Below are 27,429 nucleotides of genomic sequence, written 5' to 3'. Positions count from 1 at the left end.
GGAGGCACTAGAACGAGACGACATCCAATGGATCGATGGCAGCCGGATTTGTAAGGAAAATCCCACCGAAGGTAGCTCTAGTGGAGATTATCCGACGTTCAAGTCAGATTCATGTGCAATAGATGGGATTGAACATTTGCGAGAGGAAGAGGAGGCATACCTGGAGGGTCTTTATTTATCTTTTTATATATGAGATCGGAGCCTTGAGGAGAGGAGAGGATTTCACGGATCTTTTGCCTCTCATTGAGTATCCTCGATAATCGTATCTGACAAGGTCATTTCATGGCATGTGGAAGCCACGCACATTAATAGTATGGGGACAAAAGGAGCCTGAGAGCTTCATTTTGCCCGTGACTGTCTCTGTGCTTTGATGGGAGAATACAACAAAGCATTAAAAAAGTTTCTAACAGTCATCATAACGGGCCGTCATCCTTAATAAAAATGATGTGATGAGCCAGAAAGAAACCATAAAGAAATCCCTTGGGGTCAATGGCTAAAGCTTACAGTGGAGGTCAATCCCAGGATGCGGTGGCCGAAGGAGATTGGTAGCCGACATAAAGGCCGAGGCCACCATGGGGCCCACAAGCTTAGGTAAGGATCGATGGTCGCAGTGGGGTCAGACATGTGTAGAGGGTGTTGGCTTCTGCAAGCCGAAGCCGAGCGCATAGGCGTATTCTTCCCCTACCATCTTTTCTATTTCTATTTTTTTTTTGTCTTATTGTAATGCCTATGGGAGAATGAAACAAAGGGAGAGAGAGAGAGAGGTAATTAGTGTCTTTCGTTGAGTTCACATGACCATCTTCTCTCCTACCTTCTGTCTTGTCGTGAAGTTGATGGGAGGATGGGATGGAAGATGCGCGAGGTGATTAAAGCCTATCAAGTACAAATGACCCCCCAACAAAAGTAATAAAAAAATTAAGGTATGGGCTGAAGACCATCTTACGTCTTTGGCTAACACACGAATACCCCCAACACTAGCCTTCCTACTTTTGAGTCTGAGTCTTTGCTCGAATGAAAGGAGTACAGCGAACAAGACGGGCCGAAGATGTGCTGAGGTCATGTTTCCTCTTTTTCAGGCTAACCAAATCTTTTACGGACATTCCACTATTGAATTGGTTCAGATTTACGTGCAACTCTTCATCCTGAAATTATAAAAGAGGACCAGATCCCATTCTTGAGCTGCTGTTAGATGGCTCTGCACTGGAAGATGGTAGAAGTTCATCTTGAACCACATGATTAGATGGAGAGCAAACCATAAGATCAGGGTTTGTCGTATCGGGCCGAACCGCCTGGTACGGGGCGTACCGAGCCGGACCGATCCCTTACCGGTCCGGTTCGGATCTGTTTTTCGAAAAACGACCCCGAACCGCTAGGTTCGGTGCGGTTCGGGCCCATACCGCCCGGAACCGAGCGGTATAGCTCGGTTCGCCGTCGGTTCGGAGTGAACCGAACCGTACCGCCCAGGGGATCATTTCACATGGGGGAGGGGGGAGGGGGGAAGGTGGGGGCCTTTTCACGTGGTTGGAGGGAGGGAGGGGGGAGAGAAATGGGCGTGGCCCACTTCCCATGGGGGGAGGGCCTGGTGCTTTAATAAACACCAGACCTTCGATGTTTTTTGAGAGTTCTCAGAGAACACCCATGGCCGTGGGCAACTTAATCATTGAGAACTCTAAAAAATTAGAAAAGAAGGTAAAATTTCATGAAATTGGAGGAGTGATTTGAGAAGAGGTTGATATTTGATCGGAGGTAAGATAATCTGTTATTTTGTTAGTAAATATTTTTTTTTGTTTTTGTTGTTAAAAATAGGATAAAAATGAGGTAAAATAAAAATAGGAGAAAATCATGTCGAAATCTTATGATTTTGGTATGATTTAATTATATGTGATAGATCTTTGAAAGATCTACACGATGACATCAAAATTATTAATTTTTATTAATTATATATATTTTTTAAATATTTTTATATATTTATTCATTTAATAATTAATAAAAAAATAAATTTAAGAAAAAAAAATCAGAGTTTGGAAATCATGTTTAGAATGATTCAAGCTACTTAAATCTAATCTCAAAATTTTTTTAAAATATTTAAAATTTAAAAATATTTTTTTAATTATTTAAATAAAAAAATTAATTATAAAATAAAAAATATATAAAAATAATGTTATATTTTAGTTAATTTAAAAATATTATTTAAAATATATAACATATTTATTTTGAATTTATAAATTTTAAAATAATTATTAAAATTATTTTAAAATTATATATAATTATTTTAATTATCATTAAACTATCGTGTTTTATTATACTTGCATTATATTTTAATTATATATATATATACTACGGACGATCTTACATGTGGAGTAGGATCCATGGATGTATCTGGATCATCCTCGCATTATGGATCCTATTATCCACAGCATTTTTATGATCCATATGCATATGGTGCATCCGAGACATCATCTTCTAGTGGTTACTATCCTATGCAGCCTGGAGCATCTTACGGATCAGATTTTGCTACTGACATATTTGGATAGGCTCCTCCACAACCATACCATCATCTTGAGGATACTTCTCAGAATCAGAATTTTAGCGAGAGATCTGAGATGTCTTACAATCCAGAGAGGATGCCTTATGGGATGATGAATATTCGAAAGTACGGTGCAGCTTGGCTAGAGGGTTGGACTGATATCCCTTCAGACTATGTTGATGATCCAGACATCTACGAGCGTCACAGATACTCGACAAGAAATTAAATGCAGAGTACATCTTAAGGTTCGTATATCAGTTATTGCGCTTTGTGCTTAAATATTTAAATATATTTTAATATATATTTTATATATATTTTTTTTAATTTTAAGATGACATAGTTAAAATATAATGTAAATAAATATATATTTAAAATTTTGGATCAAGAGCCTTTGTACCGCAACCTAACTCCAAATTGAATCCAAATATGTCAATAATATGCAATATAATGCCATATTGATGTTGTATTTATCAATTATTAACTTCAAAAATTCAAAAAAAAAATTTGAAAGTCAAAAAAAATAGTGTACCGATACCGGACTGGTACGTCTAGGCATACCATACGTCGGTACGGTACGGTACCGGTACCGTACCATATCGGTCCAGCATTGGTACGTCGTCCGGTACCGGTATAGCGAACCTTGCATAAGATACTCCAATGAATTGGCCTTTTGAGGGAATCTATAGACCATCATGACATATAAACTTGTAGAAAAAATCAGCAACAACACTTGACGATACCAATATCTTTCCAGTTGTAGGGGTTTTCGATAAAACAATGGTCATCCATTGAATATAATGACCAAAACAGATATCCTGTATCACAGCAATTATTAGCAACGCATTTTCTTCCTGTCGTCATTTGAGAATAATGCAGCCCCACCTCTCTCTTGCACACCCATACCCTTTAATGGGTAGATATGATTGAATCATAGGGAAATGCTCTTGACATGAGGTGGATATGACATCTAGGAGCAGGTTGGTTGGGGGCGTCTCTGGGTCTCGATTCTACTGCGGGCCAAATCAACCGGTAGAGTCGTGTACAACCCGGGATCGACTAGCCAAAAGGCTCTCTTTGGGTTCGGCATTCAGAAAGGGATCGGTGCTAAAGAGGTTCATTCGGAGGGGTTCGGCCCCACCCAAGGGGGGATCGACTGGAGGGGTTTAGCAAGACTTGAGCTTGATTAGCTAGAGAGAGATCGGTACTACCCAGGATCAGATTGGGCGCGGGCTCAACGAGACTTGGGATGGCGTCACGAGAGAAGGGGTACGGCTGGTCGAGTTTTGGAATCACTGTGGGACATCTAAAGTGGGTCCGTCAGTGGGTCTCAGCCACACAAGAACACGTGGGGGGTGTATAGAAGGAGGCTGTCGAGTGGGAGTGCGACGCCGGCTTCGGAGCCGTCGGTGTGCATCGGGAAGGTAGGGTCCGTCTAACCTTGGGCACTGCAAGTGCGTGGGAGACCGGCTGGAGGTGAGGCGCTCGTAAGGAGAGCTTGGAGGTTTTGATTAGGAGGGATCGGTCGGAGGGGTTTGGCACTGCCAGTGGCTTCGGCCATGTCGAGGGTGCGTAGAAGCTCCTTGGATCTATAGATCCGATGAGGGTCAATGCCAACGGATGTCCAGGGAGGGCTTTAGAGCCCTCGTCGTTGGGTTCTGTTACGCATGGAGGCACACGAGAGGGGGTTTCGGCCATGCGAAAATGCTGTTGTAAGGGATCGATGCCGTCCGATATCTTCTGTGATGGATCGATCGGTGGGACCCGACACTGCCTAAAGGGAGATCGATTGGGAGATGTCGACTGAAGGGGGGTTCAGCCAGGAGAAAGCGAATAGAGATGTCGACCAAAGAGGGATCGATCGGGAGAACGTGAACGAAGATGTCGACCGAAGAGGATTTGACTGAGAGAGGTTTGTCTGGAGAGGTACGGCTCCGCTCAAGGGGAATCGACCGAAGGGGTTTAGCGAGGGTGGAATGCGCAAGAGGGAGAAGGGGCATGGCCCAGGATCGGCTCTACTGGTGGGGTTCGGTGCGGACGAAGGCGAAGCACATAGACGGGGGATCATTCGTACAAAGGGGGGCACAGTCGATTGTGGAAGATCCATTCTGGCTGTTTTAGCTAGGTGATCATCTTGGGGCCACCTGGGACTAGACCTGTCGGTGGCCAAGGAGAGTTCGGCGGCGCAGGGGGTCGGACGCATGCGCATGGGTGCGCAGGATTTCAAGGCCGGATCGACCGACGATCATGGTTGCCCAAAGGGGATCGCTTGCGGGCAGCGCAAGGGAGGAGTGGACGCATGAGAGAGAGGGAAGGTCTGGTCCCCCCACCTTATTCATTATTATATTTCTTATTTTTTTTTTGCTTTTTATTCTTTTAATCTTGTCATACCTCCCATGGCGGTGTTGCAGATTCCATTGTGTGGGCTTCAGAGGACCAATGACTTCTTGTTGTAACTTCACATCTTCAATTTAGTCCTTTCCATGCATTTATCGCTTCAGTTTCACATTTTTTTATTATTCGAATCTAGCACCTTGGTTTTGGATTTGGAGGTCTAGTCAGGGATCTTTGTCACCATGCTAGGATCATGAGGTTGGATCCTGAACAGTGCCGAAGACTCTCTTCGGTGAGGAGCTAAGAAACTTATCCTCTTGTGAAGTCCGAAGGCCTCGGTCTTCGGTGAGTCCACATGTCAGGAGTTTGTGATACAATCACAATCCAACAAATACATAAGCATCTAGATCGAGGTCTTTATTTGCACTCACACCGTGGTGGGGGCTTCATCTGCACTCATCATGGTGGGGGCTTCATCTGCACTCCCACTATCATGGGAGCTTAATCTGTACTCTCATTGAATAGGTAGGGGCTTAATCTGCACTCTCACTATGGAGTCTTAATTCGTACTATCATTAAATAGGTGGAGGCTTAATCTACACTCTCACTATCGTGGGGACTTAATTTGTACTCCCACCATGATGGAGGCTTAATTTGCGCTCTCACCGTGATGGGAGATTAATCTGCACTCTCACTATTGTGGGGTCTTAATCTGCACTCCCATCATAGCGGGGGCTTAATCTGTGCTCCCATCATGGTGGGGGCTTAATCTGCACTTTCACTATCATGGGGGCTTAATCTGCACTCTCACTATAGCGGAGGCTTAATTTGCACTCCCACCATGGTAGGGGCTTAATCTGCGCTCCCACCATGGTGGGGGCTTAATCTACGCTCCCACCGTGGTGGGGGTTTTAGATCGGCAAGGCTCTGACTTCGACATCGATTTTTAATTTCAATACTCATGGACCAGGAAGTTTCATGTGTCCTTTGAAGTTGACTTTTTTCTCCGATTTGGATTGCGTATCCCCCATTTGTTGGGCACAACCGAGGATGCCCGAGGGAATGTTTAATCGATCCAGTTGATTCGTGGCCATGATTAACTCATTTGAAGTGCATCCACAGTCGAGGTTAGCACTGATCATGAATTCCCAAATCATCTATGTGATGCCTTTTAGGAAGTTTTGCTAGCTACATTATTTTTTCGTTGCTTCACGGGCCACCTCAGCACGGAAGCAGGGCACGTGAATGGAGGAGCTTACAAGCCTCTGTTTCTTTTATTTCTTCTCCTCCCTTTCTTTTTTGTTGTCATCGATGACAGGAAGGGGCTAGAGGGCAAGGGAGACCATAGCACCAGAGGCATTAACTCAAAACCCCATTTTCTCTCTTTATTATTTGTCTTATATACTTTTCCTTTTTTTTTTTCATATCTTATCCTGCCACCCATAGTGCTAGAGGTAATAATGCCCTTGTCAGGATACTTGATGGTGGGTGACAGAGATTTTTCTCCTTCATAAAATGTCCTCAGGCTGCGCTCAACCCTCCAACTTATTTCTGGTTGCCCACTAATTCCAAAAAATAATGTGACAGGCCTATGCAGAGCCCCTTTTGGGTTTATCATGACAAACCATTGGATGAATTAATTTAACAAAGAGGGGATGGACTCCAACAACTGGTCATGTTTTAGCAGGTAACGAGATCGACATGGATGTCCGAATCAGAGCCAACAACCGAAGTCAAGACTAACAACCAAAGTCAAAATAGACGATCGAGATATGAACAGAGAGTAACAAGATAATGGCTGGGGTGGGACGACTAAGTCTACCTCGTTCCTTTTGAGGGCCAGCAGAAGTTGTGGGGGACGCTTTCGATAGCTAGTGAGGAGCATAGTCTCCAACCAAAAATTCCACCGGCGAGAAAGCTCTCCGCGGCGGCATAATGGCAGATAAAGCGCTCTTTCTCAAAAGCGGACAGTTGCACGGGCGCCTGACGCCAGCGTGAGAGTGTCCCGTCCATCCTCTAGTGCTAATCTATTGACACAAAAGTCTTTTCTGAGTCGGAGGTGCTGGAGCGAGAAGACGTCCGATGGGTCAACGGTGGTCGGACCTGCAAGGAAAGCTCCATCAAAGGTGGCTCCAGTAGGGACCCTCCGATGCTCAAGTCAGATTCATATGCAATAGGTGGAAAAGAGCATTTGCAAAAAAAAAAGGAGGCATACCTGGAGGGTCTCTATTTATCTTTTTATATGTGAGACTGGAGCCTTGAGGAGAGGAGAGGATTCCAGGGATCTTTTGCCCCTCATTAAGTGTCTTCGAGAATCTTATCTGATAAGACATTTCATGGCATGTGGAGGCCACGCACATTAATGGTATGGGGACAAAAGGGGCCTGAGAGATTCATTTTGCCTGTGGCTGTCTCTGTGCCTTGCTGGAAGAATACAATAAGGCCGTAAAAAGGCTTCTTACAGTCATCATAACGGGCTGTCATCCTTAATGGAAATGATGTGATGGGCCAGAAAGAGGCCATAAAGAAATCCCTTGGGGTCAATGGTGGGGTGAGCATAGTCCAGTTTGGACTGGTTTCATGCTTAAATCTAAGCCGAACTAGTCCCAAACGATTTGGCATTTCTAGAAATCAAACCAGACTAATAGAAGATTGAAACCAAGCCAAACCAACATGATTTAAATAGTTTGGTTTAGTTTGGTTTACTGGTTTATATTATTATTATTATTATTTTGTGATTTATGAGGACTTATTTTTTTTTGACATAAGAGTATCACTAAGAAAATTTATCAAGTAAAATAATTTAAATTGATATAAGATATTGTCACTCAATAAAATAAAATTCTTAAACGAATACCATCATTAAGAATTACGATAAAGATCTCCAATATATTATTAAAAAAATAAATAATCTAGTAAGTAAATCACTTAAGATTTAAGGTTAATCAATACAAAATCAAATTAATAAACAACACCATAAATTTAGAATTATTTTTTAATATATTAATACTTCAACATAAACAACATCTTAATCAAAATGATGTCGTTTTATTAAAATCGATCAGGTTCGGTTTGAGAACGATTTTATTTACTGACAAATCTGAAGCAATCCAAACATATTTTTTATATATCAAAAACTAATCAAACCAAATAGAATAAAATTTTAAACCCAACCAAACATGTGGTTTGGTTCGGTTTCACTGGTTTGATTGGTTCAGATTCGATTTTTGCTCACCCCTAGTCAATGGGTAAAGCTTATAGGGGAGGTCAATCCCAAGATGCGGTGGCCGAAGGAGATCAATGGCCGACGTAAGGGCTGGGGCTGCCACGGGGCTAGCGGGTTGAGGTAGGGAGGGTTGAGGTAGGGATCGGTGGCCGAAGTGGGGTCAGACATGCACAGAGGGCGTGGGCTTCCGTAGGCCGAAGTCAAGTGCACAGGCGCATCCTCCCGCTGCCATCTTTTCTCTTTCCAATTTTTTTTTCTTTTGTCTTATTGTAATGCCCATGGGAGAATGAAACAAGGGGAGAGAGAGAGAGGTAATTAATGTCTTTCGTTAAGTTCACATGACAATCTTCTCTCCTACCTTCTGTTTTGTCGTGAAGCTGATGGGAGGATGGGATAGAAGAGGTAATTAAAGCCTATCAAGTCTAATTGACCCCTCAATAAAAGTAACGAGAAAGCTGAGATGTGGGTTGAAGACCATCTTACGGCTTCCTCTAATACACAAATACCCCCAACAATCATGATATTTGATTAATAGAATTTTTGTTTCAATTTATGCATTTCTCTTGTTTTCGTAAGTCACAAAAATTAAAAAATGGGTTATATGTATGTATAAGATAAAAATATTTATAAAATTGTGGATAATAGAGCTACGAAGAGGTGTGGGGTCTAAGTGTTCAACCAAGCAGTGAACATTGTAACAGTATACATGTCAAAGCTCCAATCAACTCATTTAGTGTCACTTTGCATTCACCAATTCCTTTTGCCATCCTCCATCACCATTGGTACCTGCTTTCATTGTCTGCCATATTTTTGTAAAACTTCTACCACTTTTTACCTTCGTCTTCTGTCACTTCAGACCTTACATCCCTCCACGAAACCATCAAATTGATATTGGTGTAGTGTATCAACGTATGCTGCAGTATATCAACATACAATCATGGTATCATGCACCGGCTCGAGGGCCAAGCCGGTCGCAATACACAACTATGCGTCTTTAGAGTTCCATCCCCTGAGACATACAAGATTTGCTTTCACATTTAAAAATATCATATCAAATCATATTTAAATAATAATAATAAAAATAAATTTTTAATTTTATTAATTTAAATAAAATATTATTCATCAATATCTCATCATAGATTGAGATCAATATTTATTCAAAAATAAATTAAGCAAATATCTTGTAAGATCCTATGCTCCCACTGCTCAATCCCAATCCACATATGCTTTTCTGAATCTAGAAAAAAGGAAAGACGGATAGGCTCAATAGTTAGCAATATCTCTGAGAGATCAAGCATAGTTAAATTCATTTTCAAACATATCATTTGACAATAATAGATGTATAAACTAACATAATTTTAAATTTTCAAAACATTTCATATATAACAAATAAATTTAAAATTTTTTCTCATTCTTCGGTGACTATGATCATGATCAGCCTCGTGAGAAAGCCCAGAAGAGACTAGCTTTTGAATATAGAACACATAATTCATCAGCATGTACCAGTGATCAATCTCACTGACTAGATTCAGAAGGGAACTAGCTCTGATTCATACGATCATGATTAGCCTCATGATAGGATAAAGAGATTAGTACTGAAAATAAATATATAATACATTAGTATGTGCCAGCGATCAATCTCGATTGGCTAAGTTCAGAAGGACTAACTATGCCAGTGATCAGCTCTGACTGGTTAGGTTCAAAAGAAATTAGTTTCTGACGTGTAACCAATGATCAATCCCATTAGCTAGATTCAGATCTAGAAATTTTTTTTTATATTTCATCATAATCAAATAATCATACTTATTTTCATAATAAATCAAATCAAAATTTTCACCTCTTATTTTCAGAAGCAAAAGAATAATTTTACTTAAAATTTATGTAAATATAAACATGTATCATTTTGTTTCCAAAGGTCAGCAATATTAAAATAAAGAAATCATCTTCTTTCAAATTTTACAATCATGCTACGGTGATACTATGCTTGATCCATAATTTTGAATTACTTTTCATATACAAAATACATATTTTCAAACTTTTTGATTTCTAGATATTTTAAAAAATTTTGTGTAAAAAATCTAATTTTTAACTAAAAAGTTCGGAGATAAATGAGGACTTACTGTCAGTCGAATCTAGAAGTTATGACCTTTAGCACGTGGCATGATCCCTGATTTGTGTTTCTCTTGATCTAGATAAAAAATCTGGATCAGATCTATTTCATTAATCAAGAAAAAATAGACTAAATAGTCTCGGTTTGGTCAATTAGTACTAGTACAAAAGAAAGAATAATCAAGTTCTGATCTATTTGATTTGACTCAACCAACATGAGAAGGAGAGAGACGCTCGATCTAGGTTAGTTGGATTTTTGGACCGGATCCATTTGATTTAGATCCAAATTAGGGGCCCAGTCTATTTCTACTGGGTTGACCAATAGATGTCTTAGTCTGAGCTCATTCGGATTATGGACCCAATCCAAGAAGGTGAGAATACAAGTGAAAATGGGTTTCCCTTTTCATCATTGTTTTTCTTTTTTTTCCCCTCTTTTTCTCTTTCTTACTCTCTCGAACCGTTGAGAGATGCTCAATCAAGCATTCACTGATAGGACGGTCATGGAAACCAAAGGGAGACCCTAGAAACCAAAGCAAAGTGATCCTACACCATCGACCTCGACTGTCACCTGACCTCCTAGCTCGGTATCTACTAAACTTGAGGATAGGATCTCCTAAGGAAAAAAAGATGAAGGGCATAGCCCAACAAACCTATGCGAGCACGGACCCGAGGCAACACCTCGATTTAGCGCCAAACTCGGAACATCGAATTATTTATCCACGTAAAAAATCTTTGGAATCTTCCAGCAGAATATGAACATGAACCGCATTCGACATCTACGATTAACAACTCTGATTCTTAGTTTAGTGGGTAGGTTCCTCATCTCAATAGCCTGTCAAGTCCTGACCTACTAGCCTAAGGGGGTAGAGGGCAAGTGGTCTACCGGATTCTGATGTGACAGTTGATCACACGGTCTTTATACAGAGAGGTAAGATGATGACCCTCAAGATAAGCTCAACTCTAGAAAACTTTTATACGCTTTTGTTTTTCCATTCTTTTTTTCATTGTTTTCAAATTCCGGCTAACTTAACTATCAGAGGATCCTCCCATCGAAAAAATTCGAATGAGGTGGACTTTTCTTGTAGGTTCTTCTAGGGTGCCTTGGTCCCAATGTCCAACATTAGTATGCAATCGGAATCTTGTAGCAATAATATCCATGCTAATCCAATTCTCGCCATTCTTCCTTATCAACATCAAGCCCATCCTTGCTCGCTTCGCCATCGGTTACTATCTCACCATCTCCGGTCTTGCCCTTGTCGCCGCCCTTTGCACAACATTCCTCGGTATATGCAAGGGCAACGTATTTCTCTCTCCCATCTTCATCATCTACCCTATCATCATTGGTGTCGCAAATGCTGTCTCCACCACCGGCAACCCCTTCAACACTGCTGGCGAAGTCATTGCAGGCGGCTGCATCCCCACCACGTTAACCTCCATCCTAGCGACGAGCGAGCGGGTTTCTTTTCCTTTTTGTATTGCATTGATGCCAAGGTTTAATGTGGACGCGTGCATAAATTTTCTATGCAGAACTAAAGTAAGCATAGAAATTTATGAGGACATCCGTGGATAAGCGCATATTTATTCCATGCGGACTGCATAGAGAATCATATGAGAACACATGCAGTATTCTGTGGATCAGTGGATGTCTAAGATCCGCATAGAAAATTATATGAGATCATCTGCTGATGAGTGCATAAATGTTCTATATGTATGTTAATTTGCTAAGTTGTGCAAGGATATCTGCATGCGGGCGCATAAATATTCTATGAGCAACTCCCTATAGTTAATTGTATGAGGACATACACGTATGATTGCATAAATGTTCTATTAATAGAAAGGTTTAATACGGATGCATGCTTAAATTTTCTATGGGGGATTAAACAAGCATAGCAATACTATGAGAACATTTATGGATGAGCGCGTAATTATTCCATGCAGTGGTAGATCTGCATAAAGAATCTTATGAGGACGTATGCAGAAGATGCCTTAAATGACTGCATAAATATTTCATGCGGTTTTATTTATCCTTACAGAAATTTATATGAGGATATTAATCGACGAGTCCATTAATATCCTATGCAGACACTAATTTAGATATGCCCTTTTATTTAAGTAACCATCTGTGAAAAAAACTATATGAGTTATATTATATATGCCTACACACATAAGTACATATGAGGTGACGGGCACATATTATATTACTAATAAACTAGCACTCAACTCTTACGTTATGAAACTTTAATTGATAATAATGATAATATTTTATATTAAAATTATCCTTATCAATTAATTTCATGATAAGATCAAAAAGATCTTTGAGAATTTTTTTTCAAAAAAATTTACTGAATTTGGTATTAATTTTTTATCATACTATTTATATTTATATTTTTTATTTAAAAAATATAAAAATTAAAAAATAAAACTTGATACGTGACATTGTGGAAGATTATCCTATAATCTTATGTATCAATACGAAATGTCATTCCTAATACTCATATATTACTTTATTATTATTAATATAGATAGATTTTTTTATCATATTATTTATATTTATATTTTTTATTTCTTATTTAAAAAATAAAAAAAATAAAAAAATAAAACTGGATACGTAGGATTGTGAAAGATTATCCTATAATTTTACATGTCAACATTAAATGCTACTCCTAATATCCGTATATTGCTTTACTATTATTATATAGATTGATAGATGGATTTTTTTTATCATACTATTTATGTTTTTATTTTTTATTTTAAAAATATAAAAAATAAAAATTATAAAACTTGACATGTAGCACATTGCGGGATATTATCCTATAATCTTACGTGTCAACACGGAATACCATCCCTAATACTTGTGTATTGCATTACTGTTATTATATAGATAGGTAGACAAAATTTTTTTATCATACTATTTATACTATTATTTTTTATTTAAAAAATATAAAAAATAAAAGAATAAAATTTGACACGTCGTATTGTGAGAGATTATCCTATAGTCTTACATGTTGACATGGAATGTCATCTCTAATATCTATGTATTGCTTTACTATTATTATATAAAAAATAAAAAAATAAAACTGGACATGTGGCATTATGGGAGATTATCCTATAATCTTACGTGTCAACAAGGAGTGCCACCCCTCATACCCGTATATTACTTTACTATTATTATATAGATAGATGCCCATGTATAACATTTTACATTAAGATTGCTCTTGCCAATTAATCCCATGATGAGATCAAAAAGGTCTCTGAGAGTTTTTCTTTTCAAAGATGGCCTTCTAAACCAGTAAAGATTGCTGTGTTTAGCATTATTTTTTTTATCATACTATTTATATTTATATTTTTTATTTAAAAATATAAAAATTAAAAAAAATAAAATTTGACACATGGCATTACGAAAGATTATCCTATAATCTTACGTGTTAATACGGAATGTCACCCCTAATACCCATGTATTGCTTTATTTTTATTTTATAGATGGATAGATTTTTTTTTATTATCATTCTATTTGTACTTTTATTTTTTATTTTTTATTTGAAAAATAAAAAAAATAAAATTTGATATGTGGCATTATGGAAGATTATTCTATAATCTTATGTATCAACGTAGAATGCCACTCCTTGTACCCATATATTATTTTATTATTATTATATAAATTTAGAAATGGTGAGATAAAATAAATGAGATCACGTGTATTGCAAGCATGAGATCATCCATTTCTTTCTAAGCCATGAAGATGTGGAGGTCCTTTTCCATTGCGATCAATTCTAAGCAGGTCGCAAATGTATAACTATTTAGTATTGTTCAAGTTCTCCGTTTCTTATCTTAACAAAATTAAATGCATGATAATTTTTTTATTTGTCAACGGAAAATACTACTTCAGTTGTGAGGAGACGACGATGTCAAAATTATTCTAGCACTAAGTTTAACATTTAACTTTATCTTTTTCATGATATTTATGTATTGGGTTTAATTTGCCACATGATGTGCACGACTTGTGATAGCTACCCCGAGTCAATATCCGTTTTCATCAATAAATTGAGAGTCCCTTTCCTAGTTCCCACCAAAATATTTTAAAAAAAAGAGATATGTTTTGAAAAAAAAGAAGCAACATTAGCCAAAAAAAAAAGGAGAGCCATCTAATGGCGGGAGCTTATCATTTTGCTCCCCAAGTTCATCTATACTGTTTTCTAGTTTTCCTCGTATTGATCACTTTCTACTGCAACTTTATCTGCTTGTATCTATGTATGTAAGCTTCACCATTCATTTCTCTTCATTAAGCAAAGTAAAATTAGCAATGGCCTCGTTCACCGTTACTCTCATTTTCTCCTTGTATTTGCGATCATGTTCTTACGCCATTAGCCATTCCCTAAACCATTCACCATCCCCAACTTCAGAAGCATCTCCTCCATCCCCATCATATCATCATCCCCCATCCCATTCCCTATCTCCCCCGCCTTCCCATCCTCATCCCCCATCTCATTCTCTATCACCATCTGTCATGGCCCGGCACATTGGGCCTTCAACCCAGCCCAATACACAAACAAAAAAAAAAAGGAAAGAAGAAACAGAGGAGAAGACTCCTAAAGGGAGTATTCTTCCTCCTCTCATCGACTCCCAACCGGAGTCGGAAAGAGGCCCCCTTCGGCTCTATTTAAGGAGGAGATTCCTCCTCTCTCCCTCTCACCGGAGAACCCGAAGTCCGTCAGCGGCAATCACCGAAAAGCCACTGCGGAAGACCGTCCCTGTGCCCATCGAGATTTCTCGTCAGAAAAGCTTCGCTGGCGTCGAAGGTGAGCCTCCTCCTATTCCTCTCTTCTGCCCTTCCTTCTCGTGCCAGTGTGGGCGATTGAAGTCGTTGAATTTTGCCAAAATAGAGGATTCAATTTTTTTTTGATTTTTTCGGGCATCGATGGTCGCCGTCGGCCATCAGTTTGGGTCCCTCCAAGCCACCCGTCGTCACCCTCTTGTCGTCAGCAAGTCTCATGCCGATCTATCGCCGGTCGGTCGACTAATCGAGGGGACTGTGAGGTCCCCTGTTTCGGCCTAAGGCAAGCCATGGGAAGAAGAAAAGGAAAAGAAGGAAAAGAAAAAGAAAGAAAAAGAAAAAGAAAAAAAAGAAAAAAGAAAAAAAAAGAAAGAGAGAGACTTTCTCTCTCTGCTTTCTCTCTCCCCCTCTTTTCTTCTCTCTACTTTCTCTTTCTCTCTCTAGTCTCTCTCTACTTTCTCTATCTACTTTTTTTCTCTAGGTTATTTTTCTCTCTTAAGATTTTTTAGAATTTTGAGAAGAATGATGATGAATTTAAATGATCTTGGTGATGGATTTTTGATCTGTGATCGTCGGATGGTACACCGACGTCTATTTTGATCAGATCAGATATTTTTAGATTTTATTTTTTATAATTTTATTGAATTATTCACATGATAATTTCAGTATGATTTGATCTGATCGATCAGATTTATTGAATCATATCGTTTGAAGAGTCCAAGATGAATTTCTCTCTCTAAAATTGTTTCTCTTTTGATCGATTTATCAACGAAGAATTTTTTTTAATATTTTTGATCTGATGAAGAATCCTGATTTATGATTGTCGGGAGCGTACTGGCATCTACCTTGATCAGATCAAATATCTTTAGATTTTATCAACCATGATTCTATTGAATTATTCATGTGATAATTTCAGCATGATTTGATTAATTTATCTTAATCTGATCAATCGAATTTGTTGAACTATATCGTCTGATTAGTACAGATTCATCTTCATGAATTTTTCTCTCTAGAATTGTATCTCTCTAGAAATTTATTTTTTTTAGAATTTATCAAGAAAAATAATTTTATTTTGATGAGTTTGAATGATTCTAGTGAAAGCATCTTGATTCGTGGTTGTCAGGTAGTATGCCAGCACCTTGATTAGACCATGAATCATTAGATTAGATCATCCATGATCTTGATCTAGTCATGACTTAATTAGATCATGTTGATTTCACCAATCGAGATATTGGATCAATCGTAATATTGGATTGTGTCACCTGATCAATTCGAATTGTACCTCATGAATTCTCTCTCCTCTGATTTTCTCTCTCTATTTGATTTTATGAAATCAATGAAGAAATCTCGGTCTTATCACTTCGAATCCGATTTGATCTGATAGTCAAATTTTGGATCGTTTATGTCCGAATTAGATTTTGATTAGATAAAATTAGATTATCGGACCTAATCTAAACCGTTGAAATATGGTATTCGTATTCTTTCTGATTATTGAATTTGATCTCATATAGGTATCGTTGACACCTGATAATCGGATATTGTGATATGATTTATGAACTGAAGAATTTTGAAAGAAAATTTATAGAATTATGTGGATTTATTGGAATGCGTTCGAGGTAAGTAATGTTTTATTTTTTCTAGATTTATTGATAAATTATAATATATTTTTTTAATATTATTTATGAAATGATGCATGAATTGGATGAATGATTTTTGTTATGAAAATATCTTATTTAAAATGTTATGATGAAGTATGATTGAACATATTAATTTCATGATGCATTATATTGATTGATTTCGATACTACATGATTATATGTTTTCTTATCGAAATTAGAATATGAAATATGATTTATGAAGAATTTTGATATAAGAACAATATGAATTGATAACTTGACTATGTAAAGGACCCCGCCAATGGGGGCATATACGTTGGCAATTGATTTGTCTTGAGAGTTTATGTCGCCAGCGAGACTAGCGACATGTCACTAGAGAGATCAGTGACAAACCGTCAGAGAGACCAGCGGTTCGGAAGGACTTTGCTGTCAGATAATTCGCAGTTCACCGCAAGAAGATATGGGGTGTTATAACCCTGCCACAGAAAAAATGTGGTCATAGCTCATGGTTGATGAAAAAAACTTAAGAATGAAAGAAATTGAAATCTCAAAAGAAACTCGAATTTTCAAAAAAAAATGAATTTGGCATGAACTATGTTGCATAATCGAAATTGATTTCGAATTGATGAACTTTATATGTTTATTTTCTATAAATAATTATTTACTTAAATGCCTGATGAAATCTATTGAAAGTGGTCATTGCTTACTGGGCTGTCTAGCTCATTACCTCCTATTTTACTGTTTTTACAGATGTTGAGAAATTAATATGATACAAGATGTGAATGGAAGAGTGATTAGAAGCAGAATCTTCATACTTTTATTTTAGGTTGAAAGTTTTATTGAATTTGATGTAAGACCTGTGGAACTTTGTTGACTGTATTGAGATATTAAAGTTGAAATTTGGATTATTATATTTTTGATTTAAATTATTGACTAATTGTTCCGCTATGAAGCATTGATATCATGATAAGATGCCTTGCATGCTTCTGAGAAGAGTTTCTTATGAGTATGCGATGGTGGCCATGATTCTCGATTCACAATCTCGGATCGAGGGCGTGACAAATTAAGTGGTATTAGAGCATTAATGGATGAACTAAGATGTATATAGAATGAGTGTCAGTGGATAAACACTAGGATCATTATGGTGTAGATCTATGATGATTGTAGTGAAAAAAATTTTGTAATTTTTGGTTAAACATTGAGATTATGTATGAAAGGATCACAAGAGATTATGACATATAGAATTTGAAATATGATGGATGATCTATGGGTTATGATATGATTAGTTATATTTTGATCGAAAGTAATTACAAAAAGATTGACATGAAATTTTATTGTGCATTGTTGTTATTAATTTGATCATTGATTATTCAAGTGAATCGTAAGCTCAAATTCGATACGAGAATAATACTATGATATTACTTCTAGTTGAGAAGTTGACTATTATTGACAAGATGAAAAGTTGATGATAAAATGTTGTTCCAGGATGGACTAAGAAAATCTTTTATGATGCTTGATTGGAATATTTATCGAAATTAAATTTGGTATGTGGATCATATATAAAGTGACATATTAGGATGAATGCATATTTGAGGATATTGCAAAGAAGCCTATTTCTTATTGATGAAATCAAATATGAGATTGTAAGATATTCATGGTGCTGGAATCTTTAATTATCATCCTTAGATCTAAATAATAGATTTTATTTATATCTTTTGGAGACTACATGATGTGTATGAAATTTTAATTTAAAGATTTCGTATCTAAGTTGATCAAAAAAATTTTTGATATTGTTGTTGAGGTTGTTAATGAAAAATTGATATCTTTAGATTAAGATAAAAGATCTGATGTATATTTATTTGAGATTATGGGATCCATGTGAATTTATAATTTAAAAATTTTGGATTTAGAAATTGATATAGAGTTCTCTTACTTTTGTTAATGAGATCTCTGATTGAATCTATTAAGTAGAGAATTGATTTTTTTTAGGCTTGTATGATTGTTATGAAAGAATACTTGATAGATATTGAAGATCCTGATGATAGAAATTTTAGAAAAGATAATGATTTGAAATTCATATATGTTCTGATTATGTCCTAACTCAATGGAGCATCGAAAGATTTTCTCGTTGATTTGATTTATAAGGATTTTGATTTAAAAATTATTGAATTTAATTGATATAGAATTAAGATTTGATTCATATTGATTATAGTAAATCTATATAATGGTTTTAAATATGATATTGGACTCAAAAGTTAATCAAGATTATTGTACACCAGTAAAAGTATGAATGAGAATCGAAAGTTAATCTTTGGCTTCAATTAAAATTTGAAATTTTAGATCTTTTTTATTGATAAGATAAAGAAATAATTTGATCAAAATTTTTTTTGGTGAACCTAAGAAATTTTGATTGTTAGAACTGAATGCGCAGCGGAAACATGGTGATCTGGATTACTTTGAGTAAGTCAGGAATGTTGACTCTTTGAGTTAAAGAATTATGATAGATGATATGATTTGATACAAAAAATTTATTGATATTAGAAAGAATAATATTTTTTTTAAAAAAAATTTGGATATCCTTAATGTAATTTTTAAAAGTAGTGCTTCCACCTACTATGCTACAAAAATATTTAGCATCCTAATTGTAGGATGAGTAGACCTTTGATTTTTGATTTTAGATTTAGAATATTTAGAGATAATTTTTTTTTATCTTAGAATTGAATAATTCTCTATTTATTAGAAAGAATTTGAGATTTTTTATCGAATAATAGTTTTGATCTTAGATTTTTATACTCAAAAGTTTATCTATGGAGAATGTAGTAAAATTTATTTATGATCTTGTGATAAATTAATTAAATCATGAGCAGTTAAGAATTTTTGGTGAGAAATTTGATATCTTTATCTAGAATTGAGAGATTAATTTCGATAATCAGAAATAATGGTATTGATTCTAATCAATATTAGTGATATTGATCTTTTCCTATGAAATGATTTAATGATGAAGTTGCATCGAGAATTAAAATATCAAAAGTTCGAGAATGAGATTGAAATAGTAAATCTTCAACCTTTGAAAGTACGAATAAAAGAAAATATTTTTAAATTTTGATTGATTAGGATGTCATCATATGATTCATAGAAGTATATTTTCCTATCTTATGATGGGTTGATTAATTAAGAGTGACTAGTATTTTAAAAAAAAAATAAAATTTTTATTCAGAAAATTAAGATATTGATTTTTTTATATTTACAAGAGATAGATTTGATTTTGATCTAGTCATGAGGTATTGAACATTATTTTATAGAAATGAGAGCATGATTTTGAAATCTTAAAATATTAAAAATCTTTGAGATATTGATTTTGATAATAAGAAATGAATGGTTCTGTTTCATATCGATATTTGATGTATTAACTTTTTCTTATGAAATAATTTAAGAATCAATTTATATCAAGAATTAGAATATTGAAATATTTGTGGATGAGATTCAAATAAGAAACTATGAAGACTCAAGCAAGAAAAATTTCGAGGATGAAATTTTTTTTAAAGAAGAAGAATGTCATGGCCCGGCCCATTGGGCTTTCAACCCAGCCCAATACACAAAGAAAAAAAAAGGAAGGAAGAAACAGAGAGAAGACTCCCTTTGGGTTTTCTTCCTCCTCTCACTGACTCCCAATTGGAGTTGGAAAGAGGCCCCCTCCGGCTCTATTTAAGGAGGGGATCCCTTCTCTCTTCCTCTCACCGGAGAACCGAAGTCCATCGACAGTAATCACCAAAAAGCCACTGCAGAAGCCATCTCTGTGCCCATCGAGATTTCTCGTCAGAAAAGCTTCGCCGGCATCGAAGGTGAGCCTTCTCCCCTTCCTCTCTTCTCCCCCTTCCCGTGCCGGTGTGCATGCTCGCCGGCGATCGAAGTCGTTGAATTTTGTCAAAATAGAGGATTCGACTTTTTTTATTTTTTTGAGCATCGATGGTCGCCGTCGGCCACCAGTTTGGGTCCCTCCGAGCCCCCGTCGTCACCCTCTTGTCGTCAGCCAGTCTTGTGCTGATCGATCGCCGGTCGGCCGACTAATCGAGGGGATGTGAGGTCCCCTGTTTCGGCCCAATGCAAGCCGTGGGAAGAAGAAAAGAAAAAGAAAAAAAAAGAGAAAAGAAAAAAGAAGAAGAAAGAGAGAGATTTTCTCTCTCTCCTCTCTCTTTTCTTCTCTCTATTTTCTCTTTCTCTCTAATCTCTCTCTACTTTCTCTCTAGATTATTTTTCTCTCAAGATTTTTTAGAATTTTGAGAAGGATGATGATGAATTTAAATGATCATAGTGATGATTTTTGATTTGTGATTGTCGGACGGTACACCGGACCCACTTTGATCAGATAGATATTTTTAGATTTTATTTTTAATATTTTATTGAATTATCATATGATAATTTAGCATGATTTGATCTGATCGATCGGATTTATTGAATCATATCGTCTGAAGAGTTCAAGATAAATTTTTCTCTAAATTTTCTCTCTTTAAAACTGTTTCTCTCTCTTGATCGATTTATCAATGAATTTTTTTTTAATATTTTTGATCTGATAAAGAATCCTGATCCATGATTATCAGGCAGCATACTGGCACCCACCTTGATCAGATCAAATATCTTTAGATTTTATCACCTATGATTTTATTGAATTATTCATGTGATAATTTCAACATGATTTGATTAATTTATCTTGATCTGATCAATCGAATTTGTTGAATCATATTGTCTGATTAGTACAGATTCGTCTTATGAATTTTCTCTCTAGAATTGTATCTCTTTAGAATTTTTTTTTTAAATTTATCAAAAAAAATTTTATTTTGATGAGTTTGAATGATTCTAGTGAAAGCATCCTGATCCGTGGTTGTTAGGTAGTATGCCAGCACCTTGATTAGACCATGAATCATTAGATTTGATCATCCATGATCCCGATCTAGTCATAACTTAATTAGATCATGTTGATTTCATCAATCGAATATTGGACCAATCGTAATGTTGGATTGTGTCACCTGATCAATTGAATTATACCTCATGAATTCTTTCTCCTCTGATTTTCTCTCTCTATTTGATTTTATGAAACCAATGAAGAAATCTCGATCCTATCACTTCGAATCGATTTGATCTGATAGTCAAATTTTGGATCGTTTATGTCCTAATTAGATTTTGATTAGATGAAATTAATGATCGGACCCAATCTAAATCGTTGAAATATGGTATTCATATTCTTTCTGATTATTGAATTTGATCTCGTATAGGTATCGTTGACACCTGATAATCGGATATTGTGATATGGTTTATGAACCGAAGAATTTTGAAAGAAAATTTATAGAATTATGTAGATTTATTGGAATGCGTTCGAGTAAGTAATGTTTCACTTTTTTTAGATTTATCGATAAATTATAATGTATTTTTCTGATATGATTTGTGAAACGATGCATGAATTGGATGAATGATATTTTATTATGAAAATATCTTATTTAAATATTATGATGAAGCATGATTAAACATATTAATTTATGATGCATTATATTGATTGATTTCGATACTACATGATTATATTTTTTTATCGAAATTAGAATATGAAATATGATTTATGAAGAATTCTGATATAAGAACAATATGAATTGACAACTTGACTATGTAAAGGATCCCGCCAATGGGGGCATATACGTTGGCAATTGATTTGTCCTGAGATTTATGTCACCAGTGAGATCAGCGACATATCGTCAGAGAGACCAGCGACAAACCGCTAGAAGACCAGCGGTTCCGAAGGACTTTGCTGCTAGATGATTCGCAGCTCACCGCAAGAAGATACACAGTGTTATGACCCTGCCACAGAAAAAATATGGTTATAGCTCATGATTGATGAAAAGAACTTAAGAATGAAAGAAATTGAAATCTCGAAAGAAACTCGAATTTTCGAAAAAGAAATAAATTTGACATGAACTATGTTGCATAATCGAAACTGATTTCGAATCGATGAACTCTATATGCTTTTTTCTATAGATGATTATTTACTTAAATGCCTGATGAAATCTATTGAAAGTGATCATTGCTTACTGGCTGTCTAGCTCATTATCTTCTATTTTACTGTTTTTACAGATGTTGAGGAATTAATATGATACAAGATGTGTATGAAAAAGTGATTAGAAGCAGAATCTCCATACTTTTATTTTAGGTTGAAAGTCTTATTGAATTTGATGTAAGACCTATGGAACTTTGTTGACTGTATTGAATATTAAAATTAGAATTTGATTATTATATTTTTGATTTAAATTATTGACTAATTGTTTCGCTGTGAAGCATTGATATCGTGATAAGATGCTTGCATGCTTATGGAAAGAGTTTTCTATGAGTATGCGGCGTTGTCATGATCCTCGATTCATAATTTCGGATCGAGCATAACACCATCCCATGATCATCCACCCTCTCACTCCCACCTCCATCACCATCGCATGGTCATCCACCACCCCATTCTTCGTCACCATCGCATCATCAACCCCGATCACATCCTCCATCTCCAGCACCATCCCATAATCGCCCCTCATCTCATTCTCCATCTCCAGCACCATCCCGACATCACTCGGCATCTAATTCTCCATCCCCATCACCTAGCCCATCTCCATCCCATTCACCATTCCCAGCTCCACCATCGCATCACCACTCCCCATCTCATTCTCCATCCCCATCTCCACCCCATCATCATCATCACGCCCATCTTATTCTCCATCCCCTTCTCCATTCTATCATCACCCCCATCTCATTCACCATCTCCAGCACCAATATCCCACCACCATTCCCCATCTCCTTCTCCATCCCATCGTCACCCTCCATCTCATTCTCCCAGCCCATCTCCTCATCATCACTCCCCATCTTATTCGCCGTCCCCAACTCCAGACCATCTCCTCATCATCCCTCCCCATCTCATTCACGATCCCCAACTCCAGGTCCATCTCCCCGTCATCCCCCCCCATCTCATTCTCCATCTCCAACGCCATCTCCTGCTCCAAACCCAACCCCAAAGTCATCTCCTTCTCCATTTCCAGCACCACCTCCAACTTCTACGGTCTACACTTATGTTTGTAACGACCAACGGTATGCCAATCTCGGTCTCAATGCTTCTGCATTTGGATTTTGTGACAAGTCCCTACCCTATCCCACTAGGGCTAAGGCCCTTGTCGATAGTATGACTTTCTCGGAGAAGGTTAAACAGTTGGGAAGTGATACTCCTGGACTGGCTCGACTTGGGATCCCTCCTTATAATTGGTGGTCAGAGGGCCTTCATGGTGTCTCTAGTATCGGCGGTGGCTCCCACTTTGATAAAAATAAGGGTGTCCCTGCTGCAACTAGTTTCCCAACACCGATCACCTCAGCAGCTACTTTCAACGAATCTTTATGGAAAAAAATTGGCCAGGTATCGTTTCTATCTATCACCCATTACATTTGCATAGGCTTAAAGCAAGTTAATACATCTGTTGTTATTATGACCTTTTACTTGAAGTATTCTTAATTGTGATATGCTTTATAATCACACACATCATTCAACTTGTCTTCCATATCTACATATTTTTTTTATTCTTGGGGTTCAGATATATAGGTGTCATTTATTTTCTAATAGGCTTTTATTGCTTTTAGGCTATCTCAAATGAAGCAAGGCAATGCACAATTTGGGGATAGGGGGCTTGACATTCTGGAACCCTACCATCAATGTGGTCGGGGATCCAAGATGGGGAAGAACCATGGAGACACCAGGAGAAGACCCTCTAGTAGTAGGCCGCTATGCTGTGAATCATGTTAGGGGACTACAGGATGCTGAGGGTCACGAAGCCACTACAGATCCAAGTAGCTGGCCACTTAAGGTTTCAGCATGTTGCAAGCATTATGCCACCTATGATCTTGACAACTGGGCTACATTTGGTAATCTTGTGACGGATCGCTATTTCTTTAATGCCAATGTGAGTTTGTAATGTAACTCAATTCGGTATACATTGTTTTTGTTTTCTTGGATTGAGATAAATTAAGGTTTAGCATCATGTTGAGCTATAAGTTTATGGAACGTTTTGGGATTTTAAGGTAACATAGCGAGACATGATGGAAACGTTCCTTCGTCCCTTTGAGACGTGCATAAAAGAAGACCAGGCCAGTAGTGTCATGTGCACACATAGCAAAATAAATGGCATTCCAGTTTGTGCTGATGCCAGACTCTTGTCTCAGAATTTGAGAAAAGAATGGAATTTCCATGGGTACATGCCTCACCTTTTCACACCCTCCAAAATGCTAAATTAGATCTTGTTTTCATAAATTTTAGTGTAACTTAATTTAAAAATTATGCCTTGTGTTTTCTTTTTTCTCTTGTACAGATATATTGTTACCGACTGTGACTCTCTCGAAGTCATGTTCAAAAATTCCTTGATGGTATGCCTGAGGATGCAGTTGCTCAAGCTCTTCGAGCAGGTAAAAGCTTCACTGGAAGAACTGATTTTCATATTATTGTAAAAATTAAGATATTATTGTGGAAATTAGATATTAAAAAATATATATGCAGGGGTGGATTTGAACTGCGGGAGTACTTATCCTAATTTTCTTGGTTCTGCGATGGCAAAAGGTGTAATTAGGGAGAGTGATGCGGGCAAGGCATTGATTAATAATTATATGGTGCTTATGAGGGTGGGATGGTTTGATGGTCAGCCAATGTATGATTATTCACTTGGGGCCCATGATGTGTGCTCCAAGGAGCATATGGAACTAGCAGCAGATGCAGGTAACTTAGAATAAGATTTTCATTCTGAAATTTAAAAGTATCTAAATATAATAATGGTTAGAGAACAAATTCTTTTACCTCATATGAAGGTAAACCATGTCACTTTGTCTCTCCAATTCTTGGACTTTCCAAGTATGCCACTGTCGACTACCAGAAGGGCTGTGCCAATGTGCTCTGCAAGAATGAGACATTCATCTTTCCAGCAGTGAATGCTGCGAGGGACGCAGATGCCACGATCATTGTTGCAGGTTTGAGTGGTGCAGTCGAGAACCAGAACCTTGATCGTACTGACCTCGAACTCCCTGGATACCAATCATGCTCATAAGGCAAGTCTCGAGCGCCGCCAAGGGACCTGTCATTCTAGTTGTCCTCTCAGCAGGCGGTGTTAATCTAGAACCTATTGAGAAAGATGTCGATGCCGTTATATGGGCTGGTTATCCTGGTGAAGAAGGAGGTCAAGCGATTGCTGATGTAGTGTTTGGGAAGTACAATCCTGGTAGGTTCTTATACACTTCATTTTGGCTTTCCATTATATCTACTTTATTGATTCATTTTGGCTTTCCATTATATCTATTTGTTGATCCTTTAACCTAGCAATATCAATGTCATATTTCAGGAGGAAGGCTACCAGTTACATGGTACAAATCAAACTATGTGTGGCAACTTCCTATGACATCGATGCGGTTACGACCAGTAGATGAATTGGGCTACCCAGGAAGAACCTACAAGTTCTTCAATGGCTCCACTTTGTATCCATTTGGCTACGGTTTAGGCTATACAAATTTCTCCTACAAAGTGGTTTCAACTCAAAATTCTGTGGAGAAGAAGTTGGCTTTCAATCAATATTGCCTATCAATTCATTACAAACAGTCTGCGAATGTTCCGCCGTGTTCTGCTGCTTTGGTAGAAATTTTGGATTGCAATGAAGATATAAATGTGGAGATCGAAGTGATCAATATGGGAAGTATTGATGGCAGTGACGTTGTGATGCTCTACTCACGGCTGCCAGAAGGAATGGTTGGTGCACATATCATGCAGCCTATTGGCTTCCAGAGGACTTTTGTGCAGGCAGGAAAGAGTGAGACGGTGACATTTAAACTTAGTTCATGCAAGAGCGTAAGCATGGTGACAGATTCTGCATACATGGTTTTACCTGCAGGCCAACATACCATGATTGTTGGCAGCGGGCCTAATGCAGTTGCATTTCCCTTCCTGGTTAAATTGGCTAAATTTAGGAAGTAAAATTAGGTTAATTTTGTCTTGTCTAAATATTTATGCATGATATTTTTGTTTTTTTTTTTTCTTTTCATTTAATTGGAGATCCAAGGAGATGTTATAGTTGTATTTGTTGAAAATTAATATGAAAAGATAGATATATTACTTTTATTTCATCCATCTTGGCTTACTCATTTTTAGGCCTCCTCTCTGCTATCCATCAATCATAATTGTTTGTTCTGTTGATAAATATGGTGGGGACACGAACTCTAGATCTCTTCTAGAGGGGGCCAACTAACTCGGTTAAAGTCCAGATCATGCCACTTTTTGTTATTTTAAATCCCGTTTGTCGAGCAATATATATATATATTTTTTTGAGAAATGAATGGAGCAAGGCAGAGGGAGTTTAAAACGAAAACGAGTAGTCCTTGCGAGGTGACTTCATGGCACGAGACTTCTGAGTTCCGTCTCACTATGCATACGTATCGGGAGAGTTTGTCTCGCAATATCAAAAGCCAACTTCTGTAAGCCAACTGCACTTCCTGTTTTTTGAATTCAACCTGAACCCTAAAGCTTTCCTATCGATGAGGTCACCGAGCTTTGTTTGGGAAAATAAATGTAAGAATATTAAAGAATAAGTCTTTACAGATACTCCATGGTTACTTCCAAATTCTGTGCATAAGGTCTAAAGTTGAAATAGAGTTGAACTTTGTTACCCTAGATATTGTTCTTATCCTTTATGCTGGAACAAACTCTACTGACTGTCAGCAAAGGCCTTCAAAAAGACAACAATTCAAACACCACCAACGACCAACAATTTCATTCTTTGACGGAGTTGGTATACCAAGCAACCACCAAA

At 37.1% G+C, this 27,429-nt stretch overlaps 1 pseudogene; it reads left to right on the top strand.

The window, feature by feature from the left end:
* Positions 1–26,741, top strand: part of LOC105045107 (probable beta-D-xylosidase 5) — a 36,495-nt pseudogene extending 9,754 nt beyond the window's left edge.
* The last annotated feature ends 688 nt before the right edge of the window (positions 26,742–27,429 follow it).

This window comes from Elaeis guineensis, chromosome 5 (genome assembly GCF_000442705.2).
Source record: "Elaeis guineensis isolate ETL-2024a chromosome 5, EG11, whole genome shotgun sequence".
NCBI classification, from domain to species: domain Eukaryota; kingdom Viridiplantae; phylum Streptophyta; class Magnoliopsida; order Arecales; family Arecaceae; genus Elaeis; species Elaeis guineensis.
This window is presented reverse-complemented; position numbering and strand designations above follow the sequence as displayed.